At 41.1% G+C, this 25,414-nt stretch overlaps 1 protein-coding gene across 8 annotated transcripts in view; it reads right to left on the bottom strand.

Moving 5' to 3' along the window:
• Window positions 1-24,704, bottom strand: part of MAPKAP1 (MAPK associated protein 1) — a 229,547-nt gene extending 204,843 nt beyond the window's left edge. For 5 of the 8 annotated variants that reach the window (XM_082617690.1, XM_082617693.1, XM_082617692.1 and 2 more), the window contains exons 1-2: window positions 24,448-24,704; window positions 2,811-2,880 (exon numbers count right to left, since the gene is read on the bottom strand). The gene's annotated coding sequence lies outside the window, so the exon portion shown is untranslated. The remainder of the gene's footprint in view (window positions 1-2,810; window positions 2,881-24,447) is intronic. The other 3 variants (XM_082617691.1, XM_082617696.1, XM_082617698.1) reach the window with 2 other exon arrangements.
• Window positions 24,705-25,414: the final 710 nt, after the last annotated feature.

The raw sequence follows: 25,414 nt of genomic DNA, 5'->3' as shown, positions 1-25,414 counted from the left end.
ACTTAATATGAATCCATAAGCCAGTGCATGCATGTACATTTTCTACAGGTGGAATGGAGAAACCCAGAAGCAAAAAGCAATGATAATAACTAACTTTAACTTATTATAAAAGCTAGACTTGTTTTTCCTTTTTACATGGATTAATTCATATAATTCTCAAAATAACCCCATAAGATGGTAACTATTTTTACCCCCATTTTATAGATGAAAAAACTGAGGCAAAGTAAGAAACCTGCCCAAACCCAGACAGCTAATACGTAAATAGAACCAAGAATCAAACCCAAGAGCTTGGGATCTTAACCACTCTATAGCCTCTCAAAACAAAGAGGAACAAAAACTACAACAGCTATAATAAACATGATTTTTTAAAATCCTGTTGTTGAGTTCCAGGGCCTGAGAGAAATTTCTCCCATGGGTCCTTGTGAAAGATGTAAGACAGTAAATGTGTTATGCAGTAGACTAGACCCTCGGCCTTCCCTCCACTAATGCAACAGTGATTTGTACAACAGCAAGAAATAAGCAGCACACTTAATAATTGTTCAAAACTAAAAACCATAGAATTTTACACATGAAATGAACTCCAGAGATCATCTACTTGTTGACCTGAAACCACAGAGAAGGGTTTACTTTAAATCCCCAGTTAGGTCTAAGTATCTTTCTGAAAATCCCTAGAAATTCATGCAACTTCAGCTACAAAGTCCATACCTAAAATATTCTGTCTCTTTAAATAACCCCACCAGAAGCAAATGTGCCCTCCTTATACTTCTTCACTCCCTAAGGACCTGAGATAGCAACGTGACTTCAAATGCTCAAGTCCAGCCAGTGGTTGTTCCTGGACTTTCAGAACACTACACACTCACTTCCCTCTGCCAGACAGACTACAAGCTGCCCTCACCTGCAATCTGTGAAAACCTGTCTGAATAAGCAACAGCCTGGGGCTTCTCAAAGGTCTGCAAACTCCCAATCAAAAATTACTGCTGCCCCATCAATGTGTCATATAAATGTTGGCATGTTAATTGTGTATTTATAAGATTGTTAATGGTTAGTTAATTTACCTCCCACACTATTACTGTACTTGAAATGATTTAAAGTCTGCTGAGGGAGTTAACAACATGTAACAGCAGATGCAAGATTTTTTTTTTTTACCTTTCCACACTGTACCCCGACTTCATGCTATTAGCATTAGGCACGTTGAACCTGATTCCTACACAAGATTCCTTAAGAATGTTATAGAAGCACTCACATTTATTTTGCACAACAAGAAATGATCACAAGTTAGAAAAACAAAGCCTTTTTATTATGTACATTTATAAAAACCATCAGACCCTGTTTTTTACTAAGATTTCAAAGTTCTTTGATCTAATTAAAGTTCAGAATTCATAACCCCTGGAGTTAGAAAATAACTGAAATGACCATTAAAATAAAATGCACTTTATTGATTTTAAATCTCTTTTTCTAACTCTCTCCAATTTAACTCTAAATTAAATCTTCACTTATTTTTTAGAAGAGTAAAATTGAGCCATTTTCTCCCCTCAGGGAATTAAAATCTTCTCCATGAGAATATGCCTAACTTAATTAAACAGTAAGCAGTGAGACCTTATATCTAGAGAGTTTAATTCTTCCCTTCACATTTTTATTTCTATACTTTGACTAAAAGTACTTACTAGACCAAATTACAACAACAGAAAACAAATGCTTATCTTCTTTCGAATAATATGGGATTCATTCACTAAACATCATTGAGAACTAGGCACTGGGACTCCTACAAAAAGGTACATGAACACTGGCCTGCATCCTCCAGAGGCTTACAGGCTTCAGCAGATGAGCTATGTTGTGTACATACATAACAGTAATATAAGGCAATATACTACCCGTCAAATAAGACACTAAGACAATATATTTTCCGAGAGACAAGAAAGTTACAGAAGGCTTTAGGAAGGAAGAAGGTGGCATTTAAGGATGGGCAGGCTTTCATTAGGCAAAAACACAAGGACAGTAACAGATGACAATTACTGGGCTTCTTACTATCAGCTGTACTTTTCCTGTAACAACATATTTCATTCTTACTACCACCCCAGAAAGTAGGTGTTACTATTACCCCCATTTTATTTTTTTTATTTTTTTTTTTCTTTTTGCGGTATGCGGGCCTCTCACTGTTGTGGCCTCCCCCGTTGCGGAGCACAGGCTCCGGATGCGCAGGCCCAGCGGCCATGGCTCACGGGCCCAGCCGCTCCGCGGCATATGGGATCCTCCCAGACCGGGGCACGAACCCGTATCCCCCGCATCGGCAGGCGGACTCTCAACCACTTGCGCCACCAGGGAGGCCCTACCCCCATTTTATAGATTATTTTTAAAAATTAAGGCTTGAAGGCATTAAGTAACTTGCCCAAGGTCACTTGGTAGATTTTTGAGTCTTTGCAGCTCCTCCCATCACTGGGCTCACTTGTAATTTGCTGTGACCAACAGAATGTAGTTGAAGGAATGTGGGACTTCTGAATCTCGGTCTCAAGAGACTTTGCAGCTTCTGCTACAGCCTTCTTTGGACCATATTTGAATCATGGGAAGAAGCTCGGGATAAAAGACCAAATGCAGAGAGGCTCAGCCGTCGATCATTCCAGCTACTGTGATGCCACCCCCCACCGTGAGTGACTGAGGCCATCTGGGACCAGCCAGACCCTCACCAATCTACCAGGAGACCAGGTCTCCTCTCCTATCAAATATCTCCTGTGGACAGAGGGAAAGGGACCCTGGCCCTTGATTTTTCTTTCCTTGTACCACTAACCCCCCCCTGAAATGTCTCTGAATCTTACCATCTGCCAAGATCCAGTTAAAGGGAGACTGGTACAGTACAGTGCCTCTCAAACTTGTCCACGGACACACCTGAAGGGCAGAGGAGAGTAACCATAAATCAAGGTAAGAGAGAACCTAGGGGGAGCCACATAAAGCAACATGCTGTAAGAAATTTATTTTTAGAATTCATTCATATTTTACATTCTATCCTATAACATACTGAACCTGTATTTGTTTTAATAGAAAAAAATATTTTACCTTTGAATATAGTCACTAAAACTGATAGTCCAGGAAGATGTGCCTTGCTTACTTTGTGGCTTCCAGGACCGACTGGCATATACCGAGATTCTCATAACCCCATTTTGAACAGCAAGGTCTACTGGAAAATCACAGACTTTGGTGTCAGAAATACCTGACTTTCTGAAGGTAAAATGGTCCTTTATCAACGGATAACTCAAGATCTAAATATTGCTCAAAATGTTTCCTACAACAAGTATGGAGAACAACCATAATTAATAATAACACCAAACTATATATAAAGTTCTAAGCACAACTTAGACTGAAATCAATATTATAAAGCAGTTATTACAAAACCATCAGTATTTCCAGTGTTTTGAAATACTTGTTTATTATTTGAAATTGTTGTTATTAGCAATAGCTGTGAAACCTCAGACAACCTAACTACCCACCACCTCCACAACTCCAAAGCTGCCATCATTTCTGGCTGTTACAAGAAATCTGCCAGTTTGGTGCAATGTAGCCCTAAATTATTTTTCCAATGGGTGTTGTCTCTCTGAGATAACAGATTTGATTGACACTTGTTATGATAAACAAATAATTTTAGGTTTTACTTTAAGATTCCAGGTAAAAATGTTTATAGTTTTACCTAAAGAAATGAATAATGCCAAAGAAACTAGACTGCTTCTCCATGTGAAATTACCAGTGTAAGAGCTGAAACCGTAAGTAACACTCAACCGCTACCATTCATTGATTTCATTCGACAAATATTTATAAAGCACTTACTATGTGCCAGGCACCAGAGACACAATGCTGAGCAAAAAAATTTGAAAAGACCTGGCTACTGCCTTCATGGAGCTAAAAGTACATATGGTAGTCAACATTTTAAGATGGCTCCAGAAATTCTTCTCTTGATATCCATGCCTCTGTGTTATTCCCTCGAGTGTGGGTGGAACCTGACTTGCTTCTAAGCAACTTCATCCTAAGCAACCCGGGAGAGAGATTTTAAGCCAGAGATTTTCCTGCCGGTATTGAAAAAGCAAACAGCCATGTTATGGAACTATAAGGCAAGAATCTTAAGAGCAGCCTCTAGGAGATGAGAGTGGTCGCAGCCAACAGGTAACAAGGAAATGGGGACCTTAGGCTGGAGTCCACTGACACCTTAATTTCATCCCTTTGAGACCCTTAGCAGAAAACCCAGCTGAGGGAATTCACTGGCGGTCCAGAGGTTAGGACTCCACGCTCCCACTGCTGGGGGCCTGGCTTCAATCCCTTATCAGGGAACTAAAATCCCACAAGCTGCGTGGCACAGCCAAAGAAAAAAGAAAGAAAGGAAAAGGAAAAAAAAAAGAAAACCTAGCTGAAGCCAAGACTCCTGACCCACTGAGAAATAATAAATTAGGGTTGTTTTAAGCCACTAAGTTTGCGGTAATTTGTTAGGCAACAACAGAAATGAAAATAGTGCAGGAAAACAGCCTAAGCCCCTTCACCTTCACGTACAACATTTAGGGCTCTTTACAACCCAGTTTCATTCACCTGCCCCTTCTCCCCAGAAGGCAACTCCCAGGAGTATTCTGAACACAATCCAGCCTTTGGTAAAGAGACTTCCTTTGTGTGAGATGTACACTTATCCTCCAATACAAACCTTCTTCTTCTAAGTCCAACTCAAATATTTCTTCCTCTGTGAACCCTTCTCCAATTCCTAGGTTCCAAACTGTTTTGGTTTTTTTTTAATATAAATTTAATTAATTATTTATTTATTTTTTGGCTGTGTTGGGTCTTTGTTGCCGTGTTGGGTCTTTGTTGCTGTGCGCGGGCTTTCTCTAGTTGCGGCGAGTCGGGGCTACTCTTCATTGCGGTGCGCGGGCTTCTCACTGCGGTGGCTTCTCTTGTTGTGGAGCATGGGCTCTAGGGGCACGGGCTTCAGTAGTTGTGGCGCGGGGGGCTTAGTTGCTCCGTGGCATGTGGGATCTTCCTGGACCAGGGCTTGAACCCGTGTCCCCTGCCTTGGTAGGTGGATTCTTAACCACTGCGCCACCAGGGAAGCCCCGCAAACTTTTTTTTTTTTTTTTTTTTTTTTTTTTTGCGGTATGCGGGCCTCTCACTGTTGTGGCCTCTTCCGTTGCGGAGCACAGGCTCTGGACGCGCAGGCTCAGCGGCCATGGCTCACAGGCCCAGCCGCTCCGCGCCATGTGGGATCTTGCTGGACCGGGGCACAAACCCGTGTCCCCTGCATCGGCAGGCGGACTCTCAACCACTGCGCCACCAGGGAAGTCCCTGCAAACTGTTGTAAAAGTACTTTATTTCTACCTTTAATACAGTTAGTTGTATGAATATCATGTTTAAGGAATTGCCAATTTCAAATTTTTTAATTCTAAATTCAGAAATGTGGTTACTCTGCTAAGGTATATATATATCTATATAGAGAGATACATATATATATCTCCCTCAATCATTTGCAAAGTTGTTAAAGACAGAAATCCCTGGACCCTCACGAACAGTGATACAGTGGTTCTAATGCAGTGGTTCTCAATTGGAAGGCAATTTTGCTCCCCTGAGCAAAGGTCTGAGGACATTTCTGGTTGTCACACTGGGGGTGGGTGCTATTTGCATCTAGTGGGTAGATGCCAAGGATGCTGCTAAACATCATACAATGCACAGGACAGCACCCACGACAAAGACTTATACCCCCCAAAATGTCAATATCAATAATGTGGAGGTTGAGAAACCTTGCAGTGATGTGTTGTTTGAAGCCACTAAATCTGTGGTAATTTCCAACCCCCGAATGGTTTCATTAATACCAAGATTAATACATACATATACAACTTTGCTACTAAAATCTATGCTCAAATCTTCGAAGGTGCTAAACAAAGTTCAACTCCTAGCATCTGTTTTCTGAAATTTTATCCTACCCTACGGAGAACCACAGCTCAAATTGCTACAATAAAGACAAGTTACATTCCTCCAAACTTATAACTTGATCTGAAGACTGTCACCTGGCCTCCTCCTACTCATTCTTCTAAATCCAGCTCAATGGTCAATTCTCTCGGGAAACCTCCCTGATGAATCCCACAGACCAGGTTAGCTGCTCCCATGTGGTCCCACTGTACTGCACTTCATCACTACTTCTACCAAATAATTAATCCAGCACATTGCCTGTTAGTAATACGTGCTAAGTGTTTGTTGAATGTATTCATTCAACAAATATTTATTGAATGCCTCCTGTGTGCCAGGCACTATTCTAGATGCAGAGAGTACAGCAGAAAACAAAGCAGACAGAAAGTCCTGCCCTCATGGAGTTCACATTCTAATGAAGGAGACAAACAAAACAGAGAATTAAATTATACAATAAGTTAGAAATGCTATGGAGAAAAGTAGCACAGAAAAGAGATCTAGGGCATGCTAGGTAGGTGGAGCCACAGCTGCAATTGTAAATAAAGTAGTCAAGGGATGCTTCACTGAGAAGGTGACATTTGAGAGTTAACCCCTGAAGATGAAAGAACAAGCCATGTGGATTTCTGAGGGAAGCATGTTGCCAAGCAGGGGGAGTATGCCTGGCACTAAGTATCAAGGAGCCCAGCAAGGAAGCAAGTAGTAGAGGATGAGGTCTGAAGAGTGGGGAAAAGTGAGTAGAGCCTTACAGGCAATTCTAAGGACTTTGCTTTAATTACAAGTAGAAAGGAGAATCACCGGAAGACTGTGAGCAGCAATATGATCTAACTCACATTTTAAAAGTATCTCTCTGGGGACTTCCCCGGTGGCGCAGTGGTTAAGACTCCGAGCTCCCAATGCAGGGGGCCTGGGTTCAATCCCTGGTCAGGGAACTAGATCCCACATGCATGCCACAACTAAGAGTTTGCATGCCGCAAGTAAGGAGCCCTCGAGCCACAACTAAAGGAGCCCGCAAGCAGCAACTAAGGGGCCCACCTGCTGCAACTAAGACCCAGCGCAACCAAATAAATAAATAAATAAATATTTTTTTAAATAATAAAAAATAAAAGTATCTCTCTGGCTGCTTTGTTAAGGAATGAATAAATGAATGAATGAATAAACAAAGAAACTAATCACACTTTAAAAAAAATAATAATGACTGTCTGTATGTTGGTTTTCTCTTCTAAACTCTCAGCTCCTTAAGCACACTGTCTTAATCATCACTGTACTGCCAGTTTCTAGTAGAAAGTGGCTGGCATCCAGCAAGGGCTCAGTGTGGAATAAACAGACAAAACAAATCTCTCCTGTTCCCAAAGGGTGGCGCCATGATTTTCAAAAAAAAAAAAAGGGCAAAAAAAAGGGCCCTTATCCATGGTGCTGGTTCAGTAGATAGCTCTCCTGCTACAGTCTAAGATGTATTTTCCTCTTATTGTCTCCTCAATATTTGAAGTTTGATTAACCAAGTAGAAGAATTCAATAGTTATGTTTCCACTTACCTGGCTCTCAGGTTAACCATATCACCAATTGAGGGAAGCAACATAGTTTATTGCAAGCACCACTCAGGAAACCCGACTTCCAATTCCCTAATTACCAGGGACCTACTTACATGGCCTTGGACAAGTTACCTCTTTAAAACTCTTTAAACCTGTTTTACACATCAGTCCATTTTTTGCATCTGTTAAATGGGGAGGATGAACTATAAGAAGGGACTTTTCAGCTCTCAAATTCTACTCCAATCACATGCGAGGTGGAGGAGGTGGAGGAGGTGGAGGAGGTGGAGGAGGTGGAGGAGGTGGAGGAGGTGGAGGAGGTGGAGGAGGTGGAGGAGGTGGAGGAGGTGGAGGAGGAGGATGTAATCGGATGTTCACCCAGGGTTCAAGTAAAAAGGTTTGTGTGTTTTTGCTTCATACTGTTTTCCCTCGAAGGCCAGAAGAATTCCACTGCATATTTTACTTATATCACGGTGCCGTGGTTCAGACTCTAAGAACAGAGGTATGAGGAATTCCTTTTTTGACAAAGATTTTAATAGCATCAAGATTTTGGCAGCAAACCCTCTAAAAGGTAAACCACACTGACTGATTTGAGTGAGCACTATCATACCTTTTTCTAAAAAATGCTATTATGTATGGAAACTACGTTCTAGGAAGCGTTAAAGTTAGTAAACACATCTGGAATTCCAGGTTACTGCCTGTAGCCTGCCTAGGGACTAGCTGTGGGATGACTTCAGGTGAGTTAGGTGCCTCTGCCTCTGTTCCCTCAGCAGTGAAATATCCATAATCTATGTGCTACTTGTCCACCTCATAGGGATACTTACAAAAAGTAAAAAAGCACTATTCAAATCCAAGATGCAATATTCTTGACTCTTCCTGCTCTAGCTACATTTGTTCGGAGGGAAAATAAGCTGTCAACTATCAAACTTATTTATTCAACTCCTAATGAAGGAAGGACAGCATAAAATAACCTAAACTAGCAGATAATCCCCAAACTATTTTTCTGTGACTGTGAAAGGTGCTTTGTACTTTCATTTGAATGGCACTTTCATAACCTCAATAAATGGTAACCGTTATTATTATTGACAAAACTGCACTAACTTTGACAAGTATTTTTTATATCTTCTAGATTACCTTTTTAAAAAAAAACTATTACCAGATGGATCAAACATGAGGATAGAGCAGCAGGACTGGCTTCATTCTGCCTATAATGGTGTACAGTTAGGGTGGGAGTGTTTCACAAAATACACTTTAAGTAGAATAATTAATTCTCTGATTCCAGAAGGCTGCTTACTTATTTACACTTACATCACTTACAAAACTGTTAGAGGTGGACTCTATTACTATTTATGTTTTACAAATCAGTAAACTGAGGCAGAGACTTGCCCAAGGCCCCATAACTAGTGAGAGGTAGAACCAAGATAAAACCTAGGCAGCCTGGCTCCACAACCCCTGCTCGGAACAGCTATTATATGCTGCCTTGAACTTCCAGGTTAAGTCCATTTCATCACACTTTGTTTTTTTTTTTTAATATTTATTTGTTTATTTGGTTGTGCCGGGTCTTAATTGTGGCATGCATGTGGGATCTAGTTCCCTGACCAGGGATTGAACCCAGACCCCCTGCATTGGGAGCGCAGTCTTATCCACTGCGCCACCAGGGAAGTCCCCATTTCATCACACTTTGAATCCTCTTCTCTCACTAGTCTAGATATAGGTCAGACTTACCTGTTCATTCAAGAAATTCAACAAGTGTGAATACCTACTACATGCTGGGAATTAGGAGTATAAAGTAACAAGTCACAGTCCCTATCCCCAAAAGGCTTACAGTCAAGCAAGAAGAAAAGTACATAAATGGTCACAATAAAGGATGAGAGCAATGCTGGAGGATTCTATATAACAAAGTACTATGGAAACACAAAGGAAAGCTATCTAAAGGAAACTGGATACTCAGACAAGGCTTCACAGAGGTGACTAAGATCAAGGTAATGGAAGTGATCACTTCCAACTTAGTCACCTTACGACAGGGGCAAGAGGGAGCAGGCAACTAAATAGTCTATAATACTGGCTCCTTGTTCAAAAATGTTTAAAATAAAATGTGCTCCCCATCTGTCCTATGAACTGCAGATTAACATCAGGCCATGCACAGGTTATTGCAGTAGCAGGGGGAAGATAACTAACCTTTGGAGTGGGGGAAGTGGAGGGAATCAGGAAGGTTGGGAAAAGGGACACACGAGAAACTAAGAGCATCAGACTGCCTAGGTTCAAATCTGGACTCAGCCACTCACTCACCATGGGACCTAGGGAAAGTAACAATTTCTGTGCCTCCGCTTCCTCATCTATAAATGGGAACAATTTTGGTGCCTATCTCATAGGATTATTGTGAGGACTGAAAGAAATCATATATGTTATGTGTGTATAAAAGCACCAGGCCCATGGTAAGCACTATACAAATGTTTACTATTTTTGTTATTGCTATTATTCCCTAGTCTAAAATGAATCTTCAAAGATGATTCATTCATCCAGCTTTTTTCAAAGAGAAAAGGCACTAAAATAACATACACCAGAACATGTAGTTAGCAACTAAAACTACCAGAAGTTCAAAGCTGCTTTTTAGGTTAGCATTTCAGAGAGACTGCTCTGGCAGTTGCACAGAAAATTAATCTGATGGACAAGACACAAGATTAGTTATGAAGCTGTGACTACAGCTCAGGGAAGAGATGATGAAATCCAAAGTAAGGCAGTGAAAGATAGGCCTATGAACTTAAGAAATAGTTTAAAAAAATATTTAGGAGATAAAATTGGTAGAACTTGGTGACTGAGTGGATGTGGAGGGTTAAGGAGAAGGCGAAAGTGTACGGCTTGCACGACAGCACCAACAAATGAAACTGTGAACTAAAAAGTGGGAACAGCTTAACAGGGAGAGGGGAAATGAGGAACTATGTTTCAGACGCAATGAGCTTGAGATGTCTATGGATTACCCAAAAAGAGATCCATCATGATGCAAACCTAACAGCCCAGGAGAAAGGTCTGAGCAAATCTGGGACAACAACATATAAGTGACACGTGAAGGACAGGCAAACCTGAAGCCTAGGAGAAAGATCTGAGCAAATTTGGAAGACATTAACATATAAATGACAGATGAAGCCATGGATGTGAATGAGCTTACCCAGGGAAAATACGCAAGGAAATGAGCAGTAACCTAGTGACAAAACCCACGAACAGTAAAACAGTCCTCCCTCAGTATATGCAGGTTCGGCATCCGCAGATTCAACCAACTGCAGATCGAATTTGGTTGGTTGGGTGAATGCACATGCAGAACCCAGGATATGGAAGGCCGACTGTACTATGCCATTTTACATGAGGGACTTGAGCATCTGTGGACTTTGGTATCCTCAGGGTCCTGGAACCAATACCTGCAAATACAGGAGGATGACTGTAGTTAAAGGATGAGCCAAGGAAAAGAAACCCCCGAAAATCTCCGAAAATCAACTCAACCTTTGCCTAGATTCTAAAGTTAGGATCTGTGCTGTGGAAATTCACAAATATCTGAGCAGTTACAGTCGTCCCTCAGTAAACCTGGGGGATTGTTTCCAGGACCACCGCAGATACTAAAATCTGTGGATGCTCAAGTCCCATAGTTGGCCCTCCCTCCTCCGCATCCATGGTTCCACATCCACAGATCCAGCCAATCACAGATCCTGTCGTACTGTATTTATTGAAAAAAAAATCTGCATGTAAGTGGACTGGTGCAGTTCAAACCCATGTTGTTCAAGGGTCAACTGTACTTTCTTCACTGGCTTTTCCCTCTCCCTGCATGTCCTAGTAAGAAGTTCCAACTACTGGATTGTGGAGTCCTTAAGAAGAAAGGACTAGAAGCCTTATTTGGCTTCCTGTCACTAACATCCAGTATAAGGCCTGGTACACATATGCTTGTAGAGTGAATGTAGTTGAAGAGATAAAATTGGAAAATTTCCCATTCATCAAGACAAAAGGGCGCATGGAATGCCTAGGGTTGCTTCCAGCCCAGACCAGAGCAATAGAAAGCCTGAAGAAAGTGGAAGCAGAAAGGCGGCAGACCTTATACACTGCTGGAGGGAATGTAAAATGGTGCAGCCACCTGTGAAAATAATTTGTCAGTTCCTCAAACTGTTAAACAGAGTTACCTTATTACCCAGTAATCCACTCCAAGGTAATACACCCAATAGAACTGAAAACATATGCTCACACAAAAACTTGTACAAGAATGTCCGCAGCAGTATTATTCATAATAGCCAAAGAGTGGAAACAAGCCAAACCTCCATCAACTGATGAACAGATAGGCAAAATGTGGTACTTCCATACAATGGGATATTATTCAGCAATAAAAAGAAATAAAGTACTGGACTTCCCTGGTGGCACAGTGGTTAAGAATCCGCCTGTCAACGCAGGGGACATGGGTTCGAGCCCTGGTCTGGGAAGATCCCACATGCCGCGGAGCAACTAAGCCCGTGCGCCACAACTACTGAGCCTGTGCTCTAGAGCCCGCGATCCACAACTACTGAGCCCTCGTGCCACAACTACTGAAGCCCGCACGCCTAGAGCCCGTGCTCTGCAGCAAGAGAAGCCACCGCAATGAGAAGCCTGCGCACCATAACGAAGAGTAGCCCCCACTCACAGCAACTAGAGAAAGCCCGCGTGCAGCAGCAAAGACCCAACGCAGCCAAAAATAAATATATAAATAAATCTATTTTTTAAAAAAAAGAAATGAAGTACTGATATATGCTACAATATGGAGGAACCTTGACAACATTATGCTGAGAAGCCAGACACAAAAAGCCACATATTGTGTGATTCCATTTATATAAAAGGTTCAGAACAGGCAAATCCATAGATACAGGAAGTAGACTAATGATTGCCAGTGGTAGCGGAGGAAGAAATGAGGAGTGAGGGCTAATGGGTATGAGGTTTCTTTGGGGGTAATAAACCATCAAAGTGTACACTTTTAAAAGGGTAAATGTTATGATACATGAACTATATCTCAATTTTAAAAGGGGGTGGGGTAGAAACACAGAGAGGCTAGAATCCATGTTGCACCCTAGAATTTCTTCTAGTTCAGGTGATTCCAACACAAGGATACCAACAAATCACTTAATTGAACAGTACTGGTGACAGTAACCATAAAATTTTTATAAACAATTTGTAATACAAGTTGATTACATCAAAGAGATGTCAAATTCCTCACCCAAGAATCAGAGATTTCAAGACTTTTCCCCTGGGGAAAGGAGGAGAACTTTCTATACATTAGTGACCTTGTGTGGAGGTAGCCGATCTACATTTCTAATTGGGGGAGATTAAAGCCTCGTGCCAGAAAACACAACAGAACTTGTGACTTTGTTGAAGCAAGCACTCCTGCACTGAGCAGCTTCTCCTTCCAAAGCACCAGACACTGCTTTAATCCACCCCAGAGCTGGGCCTGGGAAGTCACAGAGTTTACACAATGCCTCTGTCAGCAACCTACTGAGCTACTGGTCCTTGGGGAGTAATTCTCTTCACTTTGGAATAAACAAAGGGAGGGGGACACAACAAGGAAGACAACATGGCATGACAGACAACATAAAGGCTTTGGAAAGCTTGTGTGTGCTCCCAATTCTACCACCCAGTAGCTGAGAAAACTGGCAAAGTCACAATTCCTCTGGACCTCAGTAAGACATTATCTCCTACCTCACAAAGCTGCTCTCACAAGGTAGGGCCCAACAGTGACACTCAAATATTAGTATTCTCCCCAATTCACCAAAAAGAAAACTAGTTGCTAGTACTGTATATTTTGGGGTCATATTGGAAAATAAGACTCATGGACCTCTTCTCTATGAGGTACTTAAACACATATTCTCATACTTAAAATTAGGAGACAAATAGAATGTCCAAATTTGAATCCTTGACTCCTTTCTGTGAAGCCTACCGCCATTTAATTACCAATACTATGCATCTCTTCTCTCTCTAGATTTCATTCATTCTCTCTCTCCATTATCCAATCCCACCTTCTCTCACCTAGGCTATAGCAAGTGTTTCCTAACTTGTCTTAAGACCCTTCAATAACGTCCCAAACTCTTTAATATAACTGAACTTGCTTCCTCTGCAGCCCCATCTTCCATTTATCCCTTTTGTTCTTTCTACTCTAGCCATTCTCAACTTTTAGTGTTCTTCTAGCCTTTAAAACAGTTTTTTCTCTCCTTCCACCTGGCTTAAACATCACTTTCTCCTTCACCCTTCAGATCCCAATTTAGACAGCACCGGCCTGGAAGGTTTGACCTTATCAAGTCTAGGGTAGGTAGACTTGACTCCATACTCACCTTGACTCTCATTACTCTAACACTTCTCACGCTAGGCTTTACTCCTCAAACTACGCTGCACTTCCGTTACTAGACTGCAAATCCCACGAGCACTGGGTCCGTGCCCGTAGTTTTCATTGCTCGATTCTCAGACATATGACTAATGCCTAATATATATTCAGCTAATGCTGACTGAATAAGTGAATGATTGCAGTTAAGCAAAAAACTGAACTAAATAGAACATTTTGCATGTAATATTTTCTTCATATAAAATATTTTAATTTTTTTTTAATTTTGAGGAAAATTACAGATACAGCCAAATCCAATTTTTCATAACAACCATGGGGAAAAGGGCTTAAGCACATATGTACTTTCTACAACTTTAACCGCTAATACTAAATATAATCAAAAGGAGGTAAACTACTACCCCAGGGGGAATGGTACTCCTAACATTGTTCAGTTTTAGGACTTAAATCTCCTTAACTGGAAAGAGTGGTAAAGGTATATACAATGCAAATCACAAACATTATTGTCAAATCTTGCACTGGAGTAAAAATAAGCAGAAATTTTTTTTTTGCCAGCCCACTTCTCCCCACCAAAAAAGAATGTCCACATATTTGATAGAAACACCACTTAACTCCAAATAGCTCACCAAGTGAAGGTTACTGTGAAATACTTCAAATTCCATAAGCACTCAGGACTGCAAAGACTGTGGGAAGAGAATGTTCCAAGCACCAACTAAAGATCAGAAGGTACAAATGAAATAAACCCTGATGCATGATGACTATCTAAGGAAGTCTAAACTGAAGACTGAATATATTTGTTCTGAAATCATTAACCAAGCTTCAGCTTCTGAAATACATTAAAAATACTTAACACATTTTATGTCTCAAGTACAAGTGACAGAGATTTATTATTAAAGATAACTAGTTTCCCTCACCTAGTTTAGATACATATAAATCTCTATCACATTTCAGACTTCATTTTCGTATTTTGGATTTTTTCTTAATACCAACAATTTCAATTCTTATCATGTGCTTGTTCCCTATGCTAATGAGAACACAAGTTATACCAACTCAGAATTTTTATTATCATTTTGGGGATGTGACCACCCTTTTTATTCTTTTCTTATTTTAACTCAGCAACTTTAATCCTGCGATCAAAGCTTCATTAGCTTGTAAACAAACTGTTTCTCAGGTAAACTGAATTGCCCCACATCAGGATCTTAAGCAAATAAATAAGCACAAAAAAGGCAGAGATTATAAATTAGGGCAGACAAATCTGTATCTAGCCCCACGGTAAAGAGCATTCTATCAATACAGTGAAATGCTAATCTCCTAATTAACAACCTAATTAGGTAATTATGGCTTTGCAGAGGGATGCCGAAATGAAATATGACAACATGGTCACCTCTTTATATGGCACCTGTGGGCCTTTTCAGCTGTCATTGCAAAGAGTGCAATATCAATTTGAACAGATGACAAAGTGCTGTCATTTTTCATTCTGATAATATACAGAATGCTTTGGACAGAAGCAGTTTACAAAATGAAACATCTTGCCTGGTATTTTCCTAATTTAAATATGCTCAAATACTTTGTTAAATTTCTGCATGCTTTTGTATATTGTATAGACGAGAATTACCATGCACATTTAAAAAAAAACTAGACATGCTTAACGGTACATGCTGAAACTACTGCAATTTCATTTAGGAAGTATATAATTAGAAAAGAGTAAAAGACACAATTCTTCGTGACGTTTTAATATTCATACATCCTGAATACTGCTATCACAAAAATTAAAAGTCAAACTTTGATCTTTAATTTTTTTCTTACAAAATTTTTCAAAAGTGAGATAGAAATTCACACTTACACTTTTCCATACCAAAAAAGCACTTACCAAGGTACAAATATTCAACTCACAAAAAAAACTCTATATGCCAATGACCAGCTTTACAAATAATAGGCATGTACTCTTTCTGAAAGACAGAGCTGTCACAGGGCTACTCACTGACCCACTGGCCACTAAAGAGGTGATGGTAGCACTGGGACACTGGTACCACCTACACAAATATGACTCTTCTTTCAAGATATTTTTGAGGAGGAGAGGAGTGCTAGCCTGGGAACCTCAACATCATGTATGTCAAGATACAGGAAACCATACCCTAAGTGTAAAACAACTGAAGTTAAAACTAGCTTGAAAATACAATCTTATTGGGTTAGCCAAAAAGTTCTTTCTGTTTTTAAGTAAAAATAAAAGATATTTTTCATTTTCACCAAGAATTTTATTGAATAACATATTCAGTGTTTTGTTTCACTACCTTCTGCCATTTTTCAGGCAACTGCATAATTCCATCTTCCCAAAACTTTTAATCTTTTTGAGCAAAGAACTGTTCCAGGTGCCTTTTACGGTCTTCCAGGGAACTGAAATTTTTTCCATTAAGAGAATTTTGTAAAGACCAAAGTAAATGGAAATCCAAAGGTGCAATGTCTGGTGAATATGGCAGATGAATCAGAACTTCCCAGCCAAGCTGTAACAGTTTTTGCCTGGTCATCAAAGAAACATGAGGTCTTGCGTTATCCTGATGGAAGATTATGCGTTTTCTGTTGACTAATTCTGTATGCTTTCTGTCGAGTGCTGCTTTCAGTTGGTCTAATTTGGAGCAGTACTTGTTGGAATCAATCGTTTGGTTTTCCAGAAGGAGCTCATAAGAGAGGACTCGCTTTCAATACCACCATATACACAACATCACCTTCTTTGGATGAAGACCGGCTTTTGGTGTGGTTGGTGGGGGTTCATCTCGCTTGCCCCACGATCTCTTCCATTCCACACTATTGTACAGTATCTACCTTTCATCACCCATCACAATTTGTTTTAAAAACGGAACATTTTCATTATGTTTAAGTAGAGAATTGCATGCGGAAATATGGTCAAGAAGGGTTTTTTCGCCTTAGGTGGAATCCAAACATTAACATATGATTAACATAACCAAGCTGGTGCAAATGATTTTCAAGGCTTGATGTGGATATTTTGAGTATGTCGGCTATCTCCCGTGTGGTATAACGTTGATTGTTCTCAATGAATGTCTCAATTTGATCGCTATCAACTTCAAATGGTCTACCTGACCGTGGTGCATCGTCCAGCGAGAAATCTCCAGTATGAAACTTCAATCTCCAGTATGAAACTTTGCAAACCACTTTTGACACGTTCGATCAGTCACAGCATCTTCTTCATACACTGCACAAATCTTTTTTTGCGTTTCAGTTGCATTTTCACCTTTCTTGAAATAATAAAGCATAATATGCCGAAAATGTTGCTTTTTTTATCTTCCATCTTCAATATTAAAATGGCTACACAAAAATTCACCAATTTTAAGTTTTTTTTAAATGCACGCTGATATGATAGCTGTCACAATACAATCTAACAAAATTGTTTCGAATGAAGTTAAAGACAACTAAGTGCTACTACAGCCATCGTACAGAAAAACCAAATGAACTTTTTGGCCAACCCAATATAACTTCAGATCACCTGTTCAGGAAAAACTTTTTGGTCAAAATGATGTGCACTAGCTCTACTCATATTTCTCAATTACAAGTTAATTAAAAGGATTTTTTATTGAAAAGTAATTTATGTTTATCAGAGAGTATTTTGGAAAACAAAAAAGAGCATAAAGACCTATAATCTAACCACCTGTTTTTTTCTTTGTGTGTTTGACATTAATTGAGATCATACTTTAGTTTTATATCCTTCTTTCACTTCATATTATAGGATGAGCATATTAAGTCACTAAAATTCTTCTAAAACATCTAAAATGCTTGTACAATATTTCCATTCTATGGCTTTTCCATTTCTCTTACCTCTTTGTTGACTACTAAAGTTGTTTCTAATTTTTGCTATTATAAATACTTCCACAGTGAACACCTTTGAACATGAATATTTTTCTACATTTCTGATTATTTCTTTAACAAAGATTCTTAGAAATGGGATTACAAGCTCAAAAGGCATACACGACTTTTTTAAAAGGCTTGTGAAAAGTACTGCCAAAGTTCTTTCCAGAGAAGTTTTACCAATTTTTATTCCCACTACTGATATGGGTGATCATCTAACTACCAACCTCTGCCAGCAATGAGTATTATTAGAGTTTTATTAAATCATTAAACTTCAAATCATAAGAGTATACCTGTAACCAAACACTCTCGTAACATAATCAATAACAACTTTCTACAGGCATTAAGTTTTTGTTTTGTTTTGTTTCGTTAAATTTATTTTGGTTGCGCTGGGTCTTAGTTGTGGCAGGCAGGCTCCTTAGTTGCAGCTTGCCAGCTCCTTAGTTGCAGCAGGCGGGCTCCTTAGTTACGGCGTGTGAACTCTTAGTTGCGGCATGCATGTTAGTTCCCTGAGCAGGGATCAAACCCCAGCCCCCTGCACTGGGAGCACGGAATCTTATCCACTGCGCCACCAGGGAAGTCCCCTACAGGCATTAAGTTTAAAATGAGTAAGAAGGGCCACAGCTGATGATCCTCCCAAAACAAGGGCCAGTTCCAATAACCAAATCTAGAGCAGCATGGAATAGCGACAAAAGCACTGTGGTATTTAGAGTAAAAAAAACAAAGGTTCAAATCCCAGCTTTGCCATTATCAGTAGCTCTCTACCTTTAATCACTTTACTTCTCTAAGCTTCAGTTTCAGCATTTATAAGATGGGGACGAGGAGAACATAATATACTCCTAGTTCTAACAACTTCAGAAGATACTCATGGGCACACAAAAAGGTAATATAAACAACTGAAAGTGTTTATTGTTAATTAACAGATCAATTCATTTAACAGCCTAAAAATAGCATACTGAAACCCTTTTCTCAACAGTGCACAGTTGACAGGTACACCAATTCCCAAAGCACAACTAGAAATTAACAAGACTAATTTCATGATCCAGGCATGAAAACAAGTCTCATTCCTTTACAACCACTCCATAAAATCATTTCTTGTTACATTATACTAACATCTGAATGGCTTGTGCCTCTGAATGCAGGTACCTACAGCCCTCCAAAAGCATCATGGTACTAGGTACTTACATAAACTGTTTCATTTAATCCTCACAAGTATCATATGAGACTGGCAGTACTGTCCTCATTTTTCATTGTCTGGATCATGCAGTTAATAACCGAAAGAGCCAATATTCAAATCCAGGTGGATGTGACTCCAAAGCCCCACCCCACACTGCTTCAAGTTTCAAGTCTGCACCTCAGTTCTTCTTTGTTAGTCTCCTACATGTCAGCAACTAAAGTACAGATTAATAATTTACTTGTTTTAAAAAGAAAACCATCTTTCAAACAATTTTCTACCTATGTCTCTGCTGAAACAGTATTTATTTATAATACAGTACCTTAAAATGAGTCCATAGGGAACTAAAAAATGTTATTTTTTTTGAAGTTTTACACATTTGGTCCATTTTGAGAGCATCAATAATAAAAGCATATTCATAAAAGTATGCTCAAGTATGACCTAACACTGCATGTATTTAGGGGTAAATGTGACATAATATTCAATTTATTTCACAAGCGATTACCATAATTTAATTCCACTATTCTAATACCTTCTTGCTATTTCCAGAATTTAAGTTTTGTTAAGTGGCTTCTCCCATTTTTCTCACTTGCATTATTTAAAACTGTTTTCTTCCTTGGGTCCAAATTTTGTGTTTCCTATATTAAATCTATTTCCTCAATATGCCTAGACTGCTGCCAACTAGAGTTAATAAATTCTGAATGACTGCTCAGGATTTATTTTCTTCATTTTTTATATTCTATGTTATTTCCTTATACGATAGAGTATGAATGAAAACAAGTATCTAGAACACCAATATTTCTTCAATTTTCACCTTGTGGAAGCTGGGTATTAAAATAAAAATAAATTAAACTCTTGGGCTGGAAGCTTCCTGACCATATTTCTCTCACTAGGCTGGGTGTCTCTCTGCCTCCTTCCAATCTTGTGTATACAGAGTCAACAAAGCACTGTATGCATCTGGGGAGGTCCTTTCCCAGAAGTAATGAACAAAGAACAGAGGGAAGAGCTGAACAGTGGCTCCCCACCTGCCATCAAGAGAGAAGCAAAGACTTCCCTGGTGGCGCAGTGGTTGAGAGTCCGCCTGCCGATGCAGGGGACATGGGTTCGTGCCCCGGTCCGGGAAGATCCCACATGCCGCGGAGCAGCTAGGCCGGTGAGCCATGGCCGCTGAGCCTGTGCGTCTGGAGCCTGTGCTCCGCAACGGGAGAGGCCACAACAGTGAGAGGCCCGCGTACCACCACCACCCCCCCAAAAAAAGAGAGAAGCAGCATTTTAGATCTGAACTGTTCTCCACTGGAGTCTGCCAGTAATCAGTTGTGCAGCTTTAAGCATGTCAATTAGAATCAGAAAGCTTGGCATCCTGAAAAGACCTCACCAAGACTTCAGTTGTGCTCCCTCATTATCATCCAGATGGGAAAAAAGATACAAAGATTTGTAAGTGACTTGACCAAAACCAAAAGGCTGTTAGTGGCATACCTGCATTCAGAATTCAAGTCCCTCTCAGTCTAGTGCACTTTCTACTAAACTGTAATTCACTGGGCACCAATTTCTTCATCTCAAGAGGTTATGATAACCCCCCTTGTTCACTTCATGCACTGTAGAGAGTACCAAAGGAGACAAGAGATCTGGCAGCATTTAAAGTGCTAAGGGCACAAAAGTATTACAGGTTCATCATCACCTCATCCAAACCCCATCCCTCCAGAAATTTAGCCTGATCATACAATAAAAGCATTTACCCTGCCACTTCCCCAAAGATATCAGTATGAGTCAAATACGACACCCCCTCACTCTAGCAACTCACCAGTAGATTTCTGATCAATAATCACAACAGTTGTTGTACCTCCTGCTTTGAACAGTGGGTATCAAAATTTCAGGGAGCAGGTGGGTCAGAGTTCACAATCAGACAGCCTAAGACTGTACACAGCCCACAAATGTGTTTTGGTCTATATGATAACTTTTTAAGGGCAGTTTTATAAACTAAATACAGATTTCCAGCATCTCTTGAAAACAATCAGAAGATCTAGAGACACTGGGTCCACTTTCTCACACGGCGACAAGCAACTGGAGCTGAGTAGTGACTGCTGCCTTCAGACTGACGGGTCATGGGCCCTCCAGTTCACAAGGTCTGTCCTACTCTTTATATTACATCATGGGCATTTGAGTTGGAGACCCCTGAGGTAGAGCTCAAAAGAGAACTAAATTAATAAATATTTGTTTACTCTTTTGGCCAACTTTTTTTTTTTTTTTTTTTGCATTATCAACTCACTAGCTGTATGACTCTTGGGTAACACACTTAACCACTAAGGCTTAGGCTACTCATGTTAAATTGGTAATACCCTAGCTCACAGAAAAATAAAAACTGAAGGAAATAAGGTATACAGAAACATTTAACGATGACTACAAGCACTCAATTACTTTAACACAAGCTGAAATGTACTAACTTTTGAGTCAAAACCTTCAAACTCACAGAAAACACAAGGTCAGGGTACCTCCCATAAGAGAAAAAATGCAATGTGACAGAATTCCTTGTCATAATAATTTGGCATCTATTGCTGCATCCTTAACAATAAGGCCTACATATCAAAATAACAGATTTACAGCAAATTCTCTCAGCTGAAGCACATATAATCTACTGAACTGCAATAGTTTCTAAAGTCTTCAGTTATGAATCAACAAGCAAAACAAACACCCCACTTAAGTATATATATTTAACGGGACAGATGAGGTGATGAGTTCCTTGAGCGCAGAAGCCATGTTCATTCCTCATTATTCCTACTGCCCAGCATGGTGACGGGCACGCTGAAACTAGGGCTCAAGGGCTAGCTCCTCTCCGAAGCCACCCACATCACAAAGACACAACATGGCGTAGTACCGAAGAGTGGAGTTACCGAAGTCTGGCAGATAATCCCCTCTACCCTCAGCTCCAACAACTGCATAAACTAAAGGAATTCATTTAACCTCTGTGCTCTAGTTTCCTCATCTGTAAAATCAGAACGCTAATAACACCATCCTGTAGAGGAATGAATGAGAGAATGCATTTAACACAATGCTGGCACACAGCAAGTGCTCATTAGCTACCGTTATCATTGTTTCCTCCTTTGTGCTCCACAGTACCCTGTGGGGACTATCTTAGTACCTACTACGCTTTACCGTGGTTCACCTGCACAAACATGTCTGCCCCATGGGAGTGTCGACAACCTCAGGGTGGGGACCTGGTTATACTCCTTTCTGTATCCCTGGGTCTAACATTTTCCCTGGCACAGCTGAATGAATCATAGATCTTCAAGGTATTTATTAACAGGAAAGGTTATGAGCAGAAACTGGAAGTGACCTCTCTTGCCCAACACACAAGCACTGACTCTGACCCCCTCCTGACCCTCCAACTTTACTTCTCAGTATTCCCACTGAAAGAAGCAATGGTTTTATTTATTCAGGCTGGTCTACTCACTACTCTAAAACCATGCCACAGGCATTGCATCTTTGCATCTTACAGCTATTTTCAGGGGAACCTTGCCACGAGTCAGGCCCTTTACCCACATTAGCTCACAACACTTCATGAAGTCTCTATCTCTACCATCTCTATCTCTATCATACTTGAAGGAAATAATACTTAGAATCAAGAAACTTGCCAAAGGTCACATATCTAGTAAGATGAAGGACCAAAAATTGAAGCCAGCATCCATGGTTGTTCTCTACAGAATGTCTGGTCCACTCATTCAACGTTGAGCTGACCCACCTACTACCTTCTTGCCTTGGAAGATTAAGGTCTTCTCTACATTTAAAGGACTATCTGACATTCATATGGACATTGGTATTTCTTCTCTTGTATAGCTGTTTCAATATGTATTTGCATACAGAGAGCTATGGTGTGAGAAAAGAAAAACACATAATGGAAAAGGCACAGATGTAGGCATAAGACAGACCTGGGTTTGAATCCTGGCTGTCTCATACCAGATGTGTAATTTATCCTGAGCCTTCCTAATCTGTGAATTGAGGTTAAAATGATTAAACAAGAGAAACCTAACATAATCTCCAGTATAGTAAATAACAAAGCTTAGTTAACCCCACATTATGAAACATTACCTGGACATAGCACACTCCTCAAAAGTGAATAACACCCCCTCTTCTGTGCTACCACTGGATCACAGAAAGAACTCTCCCACAGTGTACATACCATTCTGTGTTAGAATTATTTCCTTACCTCACTCACTGAATTGAGCAGACAAGAACTGAGTCTTATTTATCTCTACACTGTCTAGCATGGTACCTGGTATATATCCATACTCAGTAGATGTTTGCTAAGTGAAATAATTGTAGATATAATAATGAGTGTTTATAGGATTCTAGAAAAGAAATCATTTCCAGCTGAGACTGCCCTGAACTGGTTGAGGGAAGGCCAATTTCAGCTGGGCCATGGTAACATCTCAATAGGTGGAAACAGAAAAAGAGAAATCTAGGCAGAGACAAAGTCCTATAAAAAAACAACAAACAAAGGAAACAACAAAGGCATCTAGGTCCTACTTAGCCAGAGTAAAGGATCAGGGTAGGGGGCCTTTCGAAGCATAGCTGGAAAGTTAGCCAGGAGCCAGGAGGTGTAGAGGAATGTGAGTACACTCAGGCATCACAGTAGATGAAGGAAGGTATGAACACAAAGCTGAATGGGAAAGGGGGCGCCAGCATGCCTCACAGGCCCCAGCAAGCTTGCAAATGTGTAAACTGAAAAAGATAAAACAAATACCAATACTTCATCAACAACTCTTTCAGCGTTTACTGAGCATCTTGTGCGAGCTCACAGAATATGAAGAATAAAACATGGTGCCTTCTTTTCTGCTGTTTTAAATTAGGAATCCACCCCTTCTGCTTGTCAAAATATTGACAGAATGAGAACGTTGACTTTGCTTTAACCGATGTTTGTAAACACCTGTCTCCATTTGACTGTTCACGCACGGGGCAGTTTTGAACTTTGCTGGTTTTGGTTTATAACATGATGCTTTTGCACAGTGCCAGGTATTGGGAGAGGCTTCAAAAATCACTTCATTCAGAATGAAAATTGAGCCAATCTCTGAGTCAACTTTTGGGTCTCCGGTTAAAGTAATGCTCTTGCTTAAACTAAAATGATTTTTTTCCCCCAGCCTTAAACAGATCTAGAAGACTCTATGCCACTCCCATAAACAAAAAGCTGAATCAAAGTTCCAGCAGCACTCTGGCTAGAAAAAAACAGTTCTGCGAGGCTGTTTACCCCTTTGGGGCAATGGAGCTAAGGGGAGCTGGGAAACAGGGACTACACAGACAATGCTTTAAAATCTTGATTTTCTCGTTATGAAGATTAAGACACCCAGATGTTGCCGAGGGTACAGCCAGAAACTGTCGGGAGTCAGCAGTACCCTCCCAAACCCCAATACTACCAGGTCCACTAGTTTCTACTCCCCCAAATCACACAACCAGCTGTCAGGCTCATAGCAGCCTCCACGAAAGGGCCAGAAAACCGATGCTCAAGGGAGACCAGAGCAAGGGCCAGATAGGCTGCCCGCTGGGCAGCGCCGAGCGCGGGGGAGTGAGGAGGGCCGCCAGGCTCCTCGGGTGGATTGGCGGGGGTAGCGAGCGAAGGAGCTAGAGGCTGGGGCAACCTTTACCTGAAGCTGCTGCCACACTACGGGCCGGGTCGGCCCTGGGACACGTTCCTGAGGGGAAGGCTCGGCTCCCCCGCGCCTCCCGGCCCCTGCCCGAGCTCCGCACTCTCGGAATCCTCGGGGACTGGCGCTCCTCCCGGCCGGCTCAGCAGCCGCTTTCCGGGATCGCCTTCATGCCCCAGCCGCTCACCGCCGCTGGCCAGCTGAGAAGCAGCCCTGTTGCCCCGAGCCGCGCCACGACCCGGAACCGCACTCCGCGCACCGGAAGTCCCTGGCCGGGAAGAAGCCGTTGGCTGGGGACGTAGCGCGCAAGCCCCAGAGCCAAGAGCAAGGAGGGAAGCCCTTACGGGGGGCGGGGCCGAACGGGAGGCCGTGCGCGTGCGCACCACTTCCCCGCCTCTGGCCAAGGCTTGGGTGGGAGATGAGCTCGGAGATTGACAATATACATTGACCTCCGGCTTTGGGTTGGGTAGAAATCAACGTCAGCCTTCTCCTTCGAATTTCCTCCTCTCTCCCTGCTTCCACGGAAAAGAGCCCTTGGTTCCTCCAGAAATTAGTGATGAGGAAGACCTGGGTTTAAATGCCAACTCTAACCTGCTGTGTATCCTAGGACAAGACACCTCCCTTCTCTGACCCACCCATACAGTGGTTCCAATTTTAAGTATTGCTGTGAGAATCGAATGGGATGATGCTCTAAAAATACTCAGCACAGTGCCAGACACTTAATAAACTTAGTAAATATTAGTCATTCTTATCTGTAAAATGGAGATAATTATCTTCCAAGAACTGCAGGGAGGTTTCCATGAGATATGTGGACCCGACGCAAACAGGAGCTCATTGTTGGTGATCTCTCTCCCTCAGGGAATCAGTGGGAGAAACTAGTGTGAAGGGGAAAGAAGGACTCGAGCAGTGCAGTGATATCTCTCCTACCTGAGAGGTAGTCTGGAACGTCTCTCTTAAAAATACACCT

This window comes from Mesoplodon mirus, assembly GCF_964341445.2.
Source record: "Mesoplodon mirus genome assembly, chromosome: 1".
Taxonomy (NCBI): Eukaryota; Metazoa; Chordata; class Mammalia; order Artiodactyla; family Ziphiidae; genus Mesoplodon; species Mesoplodon mirus.
This window is presented reverse-complemented; position numbering and strand designations above follow the sequence as displayed.